The sequence below is a fragment of the Moschus berezovskii genome, chromosome X (genome assembly GCF_049115385.1).
Source record: "Moschus berezovskii isolate FMDL1 chromosome X, NW_MosBer_1.0, whole genome shotgun sequence".
Lineage (NCBI taxonomy): Eukaryota > Metazoa > Chordata > Mammalia > Artiodactyla > Moschidae > Moschus > Moschus berezovskii.
Genome location: NC_142488.1, coordinates 116,715,565 through 116,729,462, shown reverse-complemented (window position 1 = coordinate 116,729,462; position 13,898 = coordinate 116,715,565).

The following is a 13,898-nucleotide window of genomic DNA, read 5'->3' as shown; positions in this document are numbered from 1 at the left end:
ATGGATGAACAAATAAATATATTGTGCATAGTGAGAGCCTCGGAAAGAAGTTACAATAAGCAAGATGAAAGGCTAGAATAAATCCTTTGGTGCTGAATTATAGTCAAAGATATTAATAAATATAGGTAGAGAGATGAGAATAGGCAGATAAGATAGATGATAAACTGAAATAAAGATAATGAACTTCAGTTACTGTGCATACACATATATCTTTGTTGTTTTGGAACCTACATTCTAGTTTGAATGAGTCAAACATACAGCTATGTATTATGTCAGTAATAAATTCAGTGGAGAAAAGTGAAGCAAATAGATACAGGAAATACAGGGGCGTGTGTGCACTGATTTTATATACATGCATACATACATATAAGTATATACACATTTGTATATATTTATGTATATGTATAATATATATAGTGAAGTGAAGTTGCTCAGTCATGTCCGACTCTTTGCGACCCCAGGGACTGTAGCCTACCAGGCTCCTCTGTCCATGGGATTTTCCAGGCAAGAGTACTGGAGTGGGTTGCCGTTTCCTTCTCCAGGGGATCTTCCTGACCCAGGGATCGAACCCAGGTCTCCCGCATTGTAGGCAGACACTTTACCGTCTGAACCACCATGCATATTTATGCTGTCTGAGAAGTTGTTGTGGATAATGGGACATTTGAGCACACAAATGAATAAATTGGGCTTCCTGGATAGCTCAGCTGGTAAAGAATCTGTCTGCAATGCAGGAGACCCTGGTTCGATCCCTAGGTCAGGAAGATCTCCTAGAGAAGGGATAGGCTACCCACTCCAGTATTCTTGGGCTTCCCTGGTGGCTCAGATGGGAAAGAATCTGCCTTCAGTGCAGGAGATCTGGGTTCGTTCCTTGGGTTGGGAAGATCCTCTGGAGGAGGGCATGTCAACCCACGCCAGCATTCTTGCCTGGAGAATCCCCATGGACAGAGGAGCCTGGTGGGCTACAGTCCGTGGGGTTACAGAGTAGGACATGACTAAGTGGCTAAGCACAGCACAACACAGCACGTGAATAAAATTACAGGAAACTTCATGTAGATATTTAAGGGAAGAATATTTCTAGGAATGAGAAAAGTGAGTGCAAATTTTGCGAGGCAAAACATTAGTGACATGTTATTGTTAATAATCTAATCTACATAGAGATCTGTGGATATTTACCATCAGAGTCTTGTTATTTTTTCCCTTTTGAACAAAGCCTTTTTCAAATATTAACATTATGACAGTCCCAAACATTGATACTAATTGGTGAAAAAAATCTAAACCTTCATTTAAAAAGGGTAATATTTCACATTCCAATGTGTTTTATTCACTTTCAAAACTCCTTACCACACAGTTGCCTTAGATAATTATCTCTCCGATTCCTTTTTACCTTTTAATTTCCAATAGAAATCCTTCAACATTTTTGAAAAAGGGTTCTTAAGCACTTTTCCAGAGCATGTCTGTACTTAAAAGGAGTCCACCTATAAAATTATTATTGTTCTTATAACTTACTAAAGGCTTTCCTTCTAGTTACCTTTCATATACATATCATCTATCTTTTCTCCCTTGTGACTTTTATATAGGTAACAGATGATTCTCTTTCTATTTTGTAAATATGTATTTTTGCCTAGACTTACAAAATGCTAATATCAGTAATCTGGGAGTTGTGATCAAGTGTTCTTATAACTATCTTATCTTCTGAGCAAACTATCAAAGAATAACTAATTCACATCCAAAAATTTGATTGAGTTTGTAAGTACATACCTGTTTAAATAGGTTGGCATTTCATAACCATCACATAAAGACCAGCATGTCAGGGAGAAACTTCCAGTGTAGAGCTAGCCCATGACCACAATTTTCTACTAGTACATTATTTTTCTCTGGATGTTAGGGATAGTTATTTTTTATTTTGTAGAACTAGCATGTTTTTCTAGTGAAGGAGATAGTGAAGTATAGGGAAGCCTGATGTGCTGCAGTCCATGGGGTCACAAAGAGTTGGACATGACTGAGCAACTGAACAACAACAAAGCATGTTTTTCTACTATATTTATGCATATTTCTCAGTAGTTTGAAAAAGCATCAGTGAAATAAAATTGTAATAAGTACCAGTGAAAATTGATAGTTTCTGGTTGCATCCATCTTTTAAAATGTTTGGTTCATCCCTTAGATTATGACTTGTCCTTGATTTTGAAAAGAGTTATATAATGCTGAATTCAACATGAAAATGTTGCAATCCACTTCTGATCTTTTACTTAATGCCTTGTATACTCTAGATGCACACCAAGGGTCAAATCATGTAATGTATCTGATAAAACATGGATAACCATGCTACGTGATATAATGATGAGATGTTATGGTGACATTAAAACTGTAACAATGACTATCCCCTCATCATTCTCTCCAACCAAGGATCCAGATTAGCACTTCTTGATATAAATTATAGTCCCAGGTTTTAGATCATTCTACTTTATTTTTATTACTTTTGACATCAAACAACTTTATAGAATATTGTACCAATGGCTTCTCAGAGGACAATAGAAATTTGAAAATGAAATAAAACTTTGCATTTCACACAAAACTTTCTGTTGACATCATAAATCTGAGAGGAACAGAAAAAATTCTTTATAATGTTTGTCATCACATAGAAGTATTTTACTTATGATCTTACTATATTAAACATTTTCCATATTTCCCTACATTTTCATATTTCTATAAAAACTATCTAGTGTATAGATTTAACCATTGAGATTATAAATCAATTTTCTAAATGCCTCATTGTTGACATGAATTTTACATTATTCAATTTCTTAAAACCCAAACAAACCTCAGGTAGTAGCTTCACTGCATGAATTAAGTGTTCTCTGGAATAAAAGACATTCTTTTTGTTTATAACACTTTTTTCCATTATCAAGAAGGCAATGTGAAAAATGCATTCAAGGGGAAAGAAATAGCATATCTTGGCTCTGTGACTTAAGTAGATTTCCTATTCATTGAACAGATAAATGAAGCCAGTACAATGTGTTACAAAGAGTGTTGTTTCGACTGCTACTATATTACTTTGTGATACCCTCCAAAGGAAATAGTCTATCACTGGTACTCGCTGTCAAATCCAGTTTCCAGCTGTGATGTTGTACCCCTTCCATTCATTTAAATTCCTGTCTTTTGCTTTAGGATATTAAAAATGTCATGAAAATAGTTCTCAGGTTTCCATTTCCATGCACAGCCAGTGTTTAAAAATAAATAGACAAACCAGGGAATATTATAGGATTAACATTAGGTAAACTTAAATGCAAGTCCTAATTTCAGTTTCATAGTACACAAAATATTGCATACATTGATGGTGGAGCCTTTCTGCTTTCTGTGATTTATTTTTTGATGCTAAAATATAACTTAATAACAGATTAATGCTCTATATTCCTAATATATGCCTGGTTTTAGACAGCAGCTTAAGCAATTCCTAAAGTTGTTATTCCAAATAATATTCATTTAGCTAAATCAGTTGTCCTTCATCTATTCCTCACTCTCAGCCTTCTCCGTAGAGAAAAGTGAGGCTATCATGATTGAGTCCTTTGGTTGTTATATCATAGATCTCATACCTGCTTATAAGAGCATCCATTCCTTTCTCATTCCTTCTTTTGGAGTTTTCATTTATTCTCTCTAAGGATGACATTATCACATTTCCAGCAGGTTCCTTCACCCTCAATCTCTTCCAGGCCCTACCTCTATTACTAATCTCCACTTTCATCTGTATATGCAAATTATTTTCAGCTACTCCCTGGTTTCCAAGCCTTTCCCCTTCTCCTGAGGGTCTATATTCTCCAGAATCATCCCATTTGTCAGAATCAGGGACATTATTTCAGGGAATGAAACCTAGACCAGTGACTAAGACATAGCACCACCTAGTGTCTAAACTAGTGGCTGAGAAATAATGGGGGTGGGGTTCTGTAGAGTCACCAGTTATTTAATCAGAATGAGGCAGGTACTGGGGAACTGAAGACAAAAGCAAAGCCAGACCAGGCTATATAAGCAATAATCAACACTAGGAATATGTTTAAGTTAAAAGTATTAGTGACATGACAGAAAGAAAATCAAATGTTTAAGGAGCCAGAACTGGATAAAGAGCCAGTCAGCCATAGGACAAAACCAAGATTGAACAGTACAAAAATTATAGTATGAAACCTAGTTTAAACCAAAAAAAAGGGACTTGAAGTTGTTAAGCAGTAGAAAAAAAAACTGCTTGGCAAATAAAAAATCTACTTATCTGAAACGAGATTCTCTTTTTGTGATGGCTCAGGGATAGGAATTTGCCTTAAAGTTGACTTAAAGTCTTCTCACTCTGTGGATATGCGATTGAAAAAAGCTGAGAGCTTTTTCTAACCTTCCTCCCTCAAAAAAAATTGCCATTTCTTCTGCGCCATTGATGTTGCAGAGGAACTCAAATTAATTCAATGGAGGGTAGAATCACTGGTACATTGAGAAGAGATAGTTAAATAGAAAGAGGCTGACTCTACAAAAACCTACCACACAGGTCTACTGTACATATAAAATGATCAGTCCTGGGTGGAATTATCATATGCTACTGTGGTAGATTGTATTATTTGTTCAAACTGTTCCCCGCCTCTCTATACAAGGTCCACCACTATCTCCCTGGGGTTTGGCTTGATGGAAAGAGTATCATTCTTAATATACTGTTCTTGGGCTTATTCATGTGACTTGCTTAGGCTAACAGAATGTGAGTGGAAGGAATATATGGCCATCCAAGAAGAAGTGAAGAGACATTGAGTGGTTCTACCATTGCTCTTTTTGCTCTGCAGCAAGACATACATGTCTCAGGAAGAGGGCTGTTCCTTCAACCTGAGACTCTGAATGACAGGATCAGAGCAGAGCCAAAATTTACCTATAAAGGAGATGTAAGGTGAGTGAGAAATGGAAATTTTTCTTTTGTGAGGCAGTGAAAATTTTAGGGTGCTTCTCATAGTTTAATCTAATATCGTTAGCTCTCTTACTCAACTACTCAGCTTTTCCACACTACCCATTACATTCCCTAGAATCATAGACTATCAAATCTAAAAAGGTCCCCCACAGGTAATTCAACTCCAAACTGAGGCATGAATTCTATTTACTGCCTTCTTAGAAAGTGATGGTGTGTGTAGCATTCACCTGAGTACCTCTGGTGACAGTGATTGCAACAATTTTTGAAGTCATAATATCACTATTGAATAGCTCTGATTCTTCACACATATTTTTCTATATGGAATATGAATCTAATCACACCTCAGTCTAGAAATGTATAGATTGTTATTTCCTGTCGAGAAGTTGGAATTGTATCCTTTGCAGTATTTTGACTCTATAGTCTCACTCTGTTGAGATCACTGAGACACAGGATCTACCAGCCAAAATACGGTATTAATTATCTGCATTAGTCTGGGTAAGTAACAGTGGCTGCTATGAAAAAAATCTGTTAATGACTGAGGCTTAATATACATAAAATCTTATTTCTGGCTCATGCTACAGGTGAAAACAGGTAAAATCATGCCTCTGCATCAGTTCAGTTCAGTTGCTCAGTAGTGTCCGACTCCTAGTGACCCCATGAATCACAGCACGCCAGGCCTCCCTGTCCATCACCAACTCCCGGAGTTTACTCAAACTCATGTCCATCGCATCAGTGATGCCATACAGCCATCTCATTCTCTGCTGTCCCCTTCTCCTCCCGCCCCCAATCTTTCCCAGCATCAGGGTCTTTTCCAGTGAGTCAACTCTTCTCATGAGGTGGCCAAAGTATTGGAGTTTCAGCTTTAGCATCAGTCCCTCCAATGAACACCCAGGATTGATCTCCTTTAGAATGGACTGGTTGGATCCCCTTGCAGTCCAAGGGACTCTCAAAGATGTCCTCTAAGTTGTGACTCAGGAATCCCAGTTCCTCTCGTCTTGTGATGCTGCCTTCTGCAAGATGTGGCTCCCATAATGCATGCCAAAGGGGAAGAAAGAGAGCATGAATGATGATGGAGAGGAGGTAGGCCCAGCATATATATATGTTCACATTTCATTGGACAGACCCCTTTCAGACACACTGAAACCAGTTTAAAGGGAAACTGAAAAATTTTGGTCTTCCTATTTATTTTCAGGAAGTGAAAATAGGATTGATGAGCATCCAGCTACTTTATAGATTTCCTAACCTTTGAACTCTGACATTGTACAGGACACAGGGACCAAGACCTGTGAAAAAGAAATGCAAAAAAGCAAAATGGCTGTCTGAGGAGGCCTTACAAATAGCTGTGAAAAGAAGAGAAGAGAAAAGCAAAGGAGAAAAGGAAAGATGTAAACATCTGAATGCAGAGTTCCAAAGAATAACAAGGAGAGATAAGAAAGCCTTCCTCAGCGATCAATGCAAAGAAATAGAGGAAAACAACAGAATAGGAAAAACAAGAGATCTCTTCAAGAAAATTAGAGATATCAAGGGAATATTTCATGCAAAGATGGGCTCGATAAAGGACAGAAATGGTATGGACCTAACAGAAGCAGAAGATATTAAGAAGAGGTGGCAAAAATACACAGAAGAACTATACAAAAATGATCTTCACGACTAAGATAATCATGATGGCGTGAACACTCACCTGGAACCAGACATCTTGGAATGTGAAGTCAAGTGGGCCTTAGAAAGCATCACTGCGAACAAAGCTAGTGGAGGTGATGGAATTCCAGTAGAGCTATTTCAAATCCTGAAAGAGGATGCTGTGAAAGTGTTGCACTCAATATGCCAGCAAATTTGGAAAACTCAGATATGGCCACAGGACTGGAAAAGGTCACTCTTCATTCCAATCTCAAAGAAAGGCAATGCCAAAGAATGCTCAAACTACTACACAATTGCACTCATCTCACATGCTAGCAAATAATGCTCAAAATCCTCCAAGCCAGGCTTCAACAATACGTGAACCGTGAACTTCCAGATGTTCAAGCAGGTTTTAGAAAAGGCAGAGGAACCAGAGATCAAATTGGCAACATCCGCTGGATCATGGAGAAAGCAAGAGAGTTCCAGAAAAACATCTATTTCTGCTTTATTGACTATGCCAAAGCCTTTGACTGTGTGGAACACAATAAACTGTGGAAAATTCTGAAAGAGATGGGAATCCCAGACCACCTGACCTGCCTCTTGAGAAACCTGTATGCAGATCAGGAAGCAACAGTTAGAACTGGACATGAAATAACAGACTGGTTCCAAATAGGAAAAGGAGTATGTCAAGGTTGTATATTGTCACCCTGATTATTTAACTTCTATGCAGAGTACATCATGAGGAATGCTGGGCTGGAAGAAGCACAAGCTGGAATCAAGATTGCTGGGAGAAATGTCAATAACCTCAGATATGCAGATGACACCACCCTTATGGCAGAAAGTGAAGAGGAATTCAAAGGCCTCTTGATGAAAGTGAAAGAGAAGAGTGAAAAGGTTGGCTTGAAGCTCAACATTCAGAAAACGAAGATCATGGCATCTGGTCCCATCACTTCATGGGAAATAGATGGGGAAACAGTGGAAACAGTGTCAGACTTTATTTTTTTGGGCTCCAAAATCACTGCAGATGCTGATTGTAGCCATGAAATTAAAGATGCTTACTCCTTGGAAGGAAAGTTATGACCAACCTAGATAGCATATTAAAAAGCAGAGACATTACTTTGCCAACCAAGGTCCGTCTAGTCAAGGCTATGGTTTTTCCCATGGTCATGTATGGATGTGAGAGTTGGACTGTGAAGAAAGCTGATCGCCGAAGAATTGATGCTTTTGAACTGTGGTGCTGGAGAAGACTCTTGAGAGTCCCTTGGACTGCAAGGAGATCCAACCAGTCCATTCTAAAGGAGATCAATCCTGGGTGTTCATTGGAAGGAACTGAAAACTGAAGAAAGCCGAAACTCCAATACTTTGGCCACCTCATAGGACGAGTTGACTCACTGGAAAAGAGTCTGATGCTGGGAGGGATTGGGGGTGGGAGGATACGGGGACGACAGAGAATGAAATGGCTGGATGGCATCACCGACTCAATGGACATGAGTTTGAGTGAACTCCGGGAGTTCGTGATGGACAGGGAGGCCTGGCATGCTGTGATTCATGGGGTCGCAAAGAGTCGGACACAACTGAGCCACTGAACTGAAACTGAAACTGAACATTTGACTTTAATGCAGTAGAAAGTGAGCTACGGTGTACCACTAGTCACCTTGACCTAATTGATATTTAATAAGAACACATACATTGTAACATATTCAACAATTAGACTCAGTGGTTAAGAATCCACCTGCCAATGTAGGAGTCACAGAAGATGTGGGTTCAATCCCTAGTTTGGGAAGATCCCCTGGAGAAGGAAATGGTAACTCACTCCAGTATTCTTGCCTGGAAAATCCCCTGGACTAAGGGACTTCAATCCATGGGGTCACAAAGAATTGGACATGACTGAGTGACTAACACGCACACAAATGTACTTATGTCCAGTTAATATTTCTGTATCTAATAAATGGCAAAAATTATGAGACTCTATTGTGTAATTATTTAAACACTAACATGCTATGTCTGCAACCTTCCTCTAATCCAACAGGTTAGTAATTAAGAACAAGTAGCCCAATTCAATGATGGAAAATAACGTCACAGAAAGAGCCCATATTTTCCTCCTTCATATCCTCACATACAAATGTATTAGCAGTGATACTTGTCTCCATCTTGTCAATGGTTTTGCCAGCATGGGAAGACTTATAATATTGTCTTGTAAATAGGATATATTTTCAACTCAAATATTAATTTCTTCATACAGATCCTTAATGGTGCTTTCTATGTACCTGAAGTTCCAATAGTATCTGGAGAGACAAAAATGGCCAAGATATAGTCTCTGCTCTCTAGGGACTCATTGCATTCAAACCAAGGAAAGAGATTGAAACAAATAACTAAGATTAAATATATTCAGTCAGCAAAACGATGCTGTAGGATACTCGAAAACCCATCTCAACGTAAACATAGTAGCAAAAGTCTGAGAAACAACTTCAACTTTATCAAAACTCTGAAAACAAATTTAGAGAAATCAGGTGAATGCTTTCAGTTCCGTTCTGTCACCCAGTTGTGTCCAATTCTTTGTGACCCCATGGACTGCAGCACTCCAGGCCTCCTTGTCCATCAGCATACCCCAGAACTTACTCAAACTCATGTCCATCGAGTCGGTGATGCCATCCAACCATCTCATCCTCTGTCATCACCTTCTCTTCCTGCCTTCAATCTTCCCCAGCATCAGGGTCTTTTCCAAAGAGTCAGTTCCTTGCCTCAGGTGGCCAAAGTATTGGAGCTTCAGCTTCAGCATCAGTCCTTCCAATGAATATTCAGGGTTGATTTCCTTCAGGATTGACTGGTTGGATATCCTTTCAGTCCAAGGGACTCTCAAGAGTCTTCTCCAACACCACAGTTCAAAAGCTTTAATTCTTCAGCACTCAGCTTTCTTTAAAATCCAACTCTCACATCCATACATGACTATTGGAAAAAACATAGCTTTGACTAGATAGACCTTTGATGGCAAAGTAACGTCTCTCCTTTTTAATATGCTGTCTAGGTGGATTATAGCTTTTCTTCCAAGGGGCAAGGGTCTTTTAATTTCACGGCTGCAGTACCATCTACAGTGATTTTAGAGCCCCAGAAAATGAAATCTCACTGTTTCCATTGTTTCCCCATCTATTTGCCATGAGTGATGGGACTGGATGCCAAGATCTTAGTTTTCTGAAAGTTGAGTTTTAAGCAAACTTTTTCACTCTCCTCTTTCACTTTCATCAAGAGGCTCTTTAGTTTTTCTTCACTTTCTGCCATAAGGGTGGTGTCATCTGCATATCTGAGGTTATTGATATTTCTCCCAGCAATCTTGACTACAGCCTGTACTTTATCCAGCCCAGCATTTCTCATGATGTACTCTGCATGTAAGTTAAATAAGCAGGGTGACAATATACAGCCTTGATGTACTCCTTTCCCTATTTGGAACCTGTCTTTCATTCCATGTTCAGATCTAACTGTTGCTTCCTGACCTGCATACAGATTTCTCAAGAAGCATTTCAGATGGTCTTTTATTCCAATCTCTTTCAGAATTTCCCACAGTTTATTGTGATCCACACAGTCAAAAGCTTTGGCATAGTCAATAAAGCAGAAGTAGATGTTTTTCTGGAACTCTCTGGCTTTTGCAATGATCCAGAATATGTTGGCAATTTGATCTCTGGTTCCTCTGCCTTTTTTAAAATCTAGCTTGAAGATCTAGAAGTTCACGGTTCACGTATTGTTGAAGCCTGGCTTGGAGGATTTTGAGCATTATTTGCTAGCGTGTGAGATGAGTGCAATTGTGCAGTAGCTTGAGCATATTTTGTCATTGCCTTTCTTTGCGATTGGAATGAAAACTGACCTTTTCCAGTCTTGTGACCACTGATGAGTTTTCCAAATTTGCTGGCATATTGAGTGAAGCACTTTCACAGCATCATCTTTTAAGATTTGAAATAGCTCCACTGGAATTCTATCACCTCCACTAGCTTTGTTTGTAGTGATGCTTCCTAAAGCCCACTTGACTTAGCATTCCAGGATGTCTGGCTCTAAGTTAGTGATCACACCATCGTGGTTATCTGGGTCATGAAGATCTTTTTTGTTTAGTTCTTCTGTGTATTCTTGCCACCTCTTCTTAATATTTTCTGAGTCTGTTAGATCCATACAGTTTCTGTCCTTTATTGTGCCCATCTTTGCATGAAATGTTCCTTTGGTATCTTTAATTTTCTTGAGGAGATCTCTAGTCTTTCCCATTATATTGTTTTCCTCTATTTCTTTGCATTGATCACTTAGGAAGACTTTCTAATCTCTCCTTGCCATTCTTTGGAACTCTGAATTCAAATGGGTATATGTTTCCTTTTCTCCTTTTCCATTCACATCTCCTGTTTTCTCAGCTATTTGTAAGGCCTCCTCAGACAACAATTTTTCCTTTTTGCATTTCTTTTTTGGGGGGATGTTCTTGATCACTGCCTTCTGTACAATGTCATTAATGTCTTTCCATAGTTCTTCAGGCACCTGTCTATCAGATCTAATCCCTTGAATCTATTTTTTTCCACTGTATAATCATAAGGGATTTAATTTAGTTCATACCTGAAAGGTCTAGTGGTTTCCCCTAGTTTCTTCAATTTAAGAATGAATTTGGTAATAAGGAGTTCATGATCTGAGCCACAGTCAGCTCCTGGTCTTGTTTTCACTGACCGTGTAGAGCTTCTCCAACTTTGTATACAAAGAATATAATCAGTCTGATTTCGGTATTGAGCATCTGGTGATGTCCATGAGTAGAGTCTTCTCTTGTGTTATTGGAAAAGGGTGTTTGCTATGACCAGTGCTTTCTCTTGGTGAAACTCTGTTAGTTTTTGCCCTGCTTCATTCTGTACTCCAAGGCCAAATTTCCTGTTACTCCAGGTATCTCTTGACTTCCTAATTTTGCATTCCATTCCCCTATAATGAAAAGGACATCTTTTTTGGGTATTAGTTCTAGACGGTCTTGTAGGTCATCATATTACTGTTCAATTTCAGCTTCTTGAGCATTACTGGTTGGGGCATATACTAGGATAACTGCGATACTGAATGGTTTTCCTTGGAAACGAACAGAGATCATTCTGTCTTTTTTGAGATTGCATCCAAGTACTGCACTTGGGACTCTTTTGTTTACTATGAGGGCTTCTACATTTCTTCTAAGGGATTCTTGCCCACAGTAGCAGATATAATGGTCATCTGAACTAAATTCACCCATTCCAGTCCATTTTAGTTCTCTGATTCCTAGAATGTCTATGTTCACTCTTGCCATCTCCTGTTTGACCACTTCCAATTTACCTTAATTAATGAACCTAACATTCCAGGTTCCTTTGCATTATTGTTCTTTATAGCATCAGACTTTACTTCCATTACCAGTCCCATCGACCACTGGGTGTTGTTTTTGCTTTGGATCCATCTCTTCATTGTTTCTGGAGTAATTTCTCCACTGTTCTCCAGTAGCTTATTGGGCAGCTACTGACCTGGGGAGTTCATCTTTCAGTGTTGTATCCTTTTCATACTTCATGGGGTTCTCAAGGCCAGAATACTGAAATGGTTTGCCATTCCCTTCTCCAGTGGAGAACATTTTGTCAGAACTCTCCACCATGACATGTCCTAAGATGGACAAGTGAATGCTTTAGTTGAGCTAAAAAAAAAAGCCACTTGAATATTTATAAGAGAGATTTACATTTCTATTTATCCTGACTGCACCCCTCTGCTCCTAGCAGCTTTGAAGACAACAGCCCACATTACCAGTATAGATTCCTAATATCAAATAGCACAAAATGGACTTTATTCTCAAAAATTTGTGGCGTCATGTTTTGACATGTTTGTAGCTCTCTCAAGGACCAAATTTTAAAACTTGCCTATATTTTACCTAATTAAGAACTCTCCCAGAACATATGTGTGCTAAGTCACTTCAGTTTTGCCTGACTCTTTGGAAACCTATGGACTGTAGTCAATGAGGTTCCTCTGTTCATGGGATTCTCCAGGCAAGAACACTGGAGTGGGTTTCTCATGTCTTCCACCAGGGGCTCTTTCCAACCCAGGGATTGAACTCACATTTCTTATGTCTCCTGCATTGGCAGGTGGGTTCTTTATCACTAGTGCCACCTGGGAAGCCCAGGAGGGAGGCAGTTGTACAAGGGGACATTTGTCAAAAACATTTCAAGTGCCTGAACCACAGACACCAGTGGTCAAGTATAATGGCTGGGGCAATCAGCAAACAAACCAAAGGCTTGGGAAAAAAGAATGGAGAATGAAATAAAAATCTAGAAGGTAACATTCATGAACAGGGCTGTGCACATGCTCAGAGTAAACTTAAGAAACACCTAAGCTCTCAACTCTGGATGATCTTTAGGGTCAGCACAAGCAGGAAGTGAAGGCTAAAGCAGAGGTTTCTTTTTTCAGTTTTATTAAGATAAAATTGACATATAAAATTGTTCAAATTTAAGATCTACAATATAGTGATTTTATATATGTACATAGTTAAATGATGGAGTTTTAAATTGCCTGATTGAGAACTGAAGCATTACCCACCATATAATGTATGATTACATTTATTTGAATTGTCCAGAAGAGGCAAATCCATAAAGATAGAATGGATATTGCCAGAGGTGTGAGGAAAGGAGAATGGGGAATGACTACTTAATGGCTACTGGATTTCTTTTTGTGAGTACAGAAAGTTCTAGAATTAGGTACTGGCAATGGTTGTAAAATATTGTGAGTGTACTTACAACCACTGAAATGTACATTTTAAATTGGTGAAAACAGTGAATTTTATCTCAATAGAAAGATATACTATAGTATGTAATATTCAGATATACGCACACAGTACCACAGCAGCCCAGAGAAGCCATCTAACTCATGTTTAGTGGTTAAGAAAAGCTTCCTGGATTGGGTAATATCTAATTGAGATTGACATCCAGATAGCTGTTTACTAGTCATGAAATGGTGATAACTGAGTCTGTATATAAGAAAGAATCTCTCCACAAATTCTGAGCTTTTTATAGAAACCTATAATTATTATAATTGGAATAGTCCTATAATATTTTCTTAAAGAACCAGATAGTAAATATTTCTGACCATATGTCATAGTAGTAACTGCTCATCTCTGTTGTTGCATTCCATAACCAGCCATATGCAATATGTAAATAGTCATGATGCTATCCCAATAAAATTTTATTTACAAAAACAGGGCTGAAGGCCATTGTTTCCTGACCTTTGACAAAAAAGAATAGCTATCCAGTAACTATTGAGATAATTTTCTGAACACTGGTCAGAAGTCAAATAATTATGGACAGATTTTTATGACCATATTTTATATTTTGAAACCAAAGAGATGCTT